Consider the following 457-nt stretch of genomic DNA (forward strand, 5'->3'; position numbering starts at 1 on the left):
GTCTACTGTGCCATATTAAGAAAAAGACAAAATAATTCATTTGTGCAACATATGCAATTACTTTTTTGACGTATCATCTTCATAATTCTGGAGATCATATATATATCACAAACAAAATTCAATCCTCCACAGTACACACAAAATTGCAAAATAAACATGATACACATCAAAGTTCCGCATATATTACTGGATGTAACACATAATGATTAAGTGGCAGAAACTCTCCTTAAATCTTGTGATTGAGGTTTGCATCAAAGAATATCAAAATTCATCTGAGTTTGAATATCTCACTGTAATCCACAGAGATTTTATAGAAAAACATGAAAACAAATGAAACACAGTACAACGAGGAAAATAACACTATTTGCAATGAACAGCAACTCTACATGTAGGTAGAGTTTCATCATTATTAATTTCATTTTTTATCCTTTGACAATCTGAAATCTAACCTCTAATA

General features: G+C 30.0%; 1 protein-coding gene across 1 annotated transcript in view; it reads right to left on the bottom strand.

Annotated features, from left to right (window-relative positions):
- LOC119592442 (exostosin-2-like) overlaps positions 1–457 on the bottom strand; it is a gene marked incomplete at its 3' end in the record, with an annotated part of 49,471 nt that overhangs the window by 24,759 nt on the left and 24,255 nt on the right.

This window comes from Penaeus monodon, chromosome 30, assembly GCF_015228065.2.
Source record: "Penaeus monodon isolate SGIC_2016 chromosome 30, NSTDA_Pmon_1, whole genome shotgun sequence".
NCBI classification, from domain to species: domain Eukaryota; kingdom Metazoa; phylum Arthropoda; class Malacostraca; order Decapoda; family Penaeidae; genus Penaeus; species Penaeus monodon.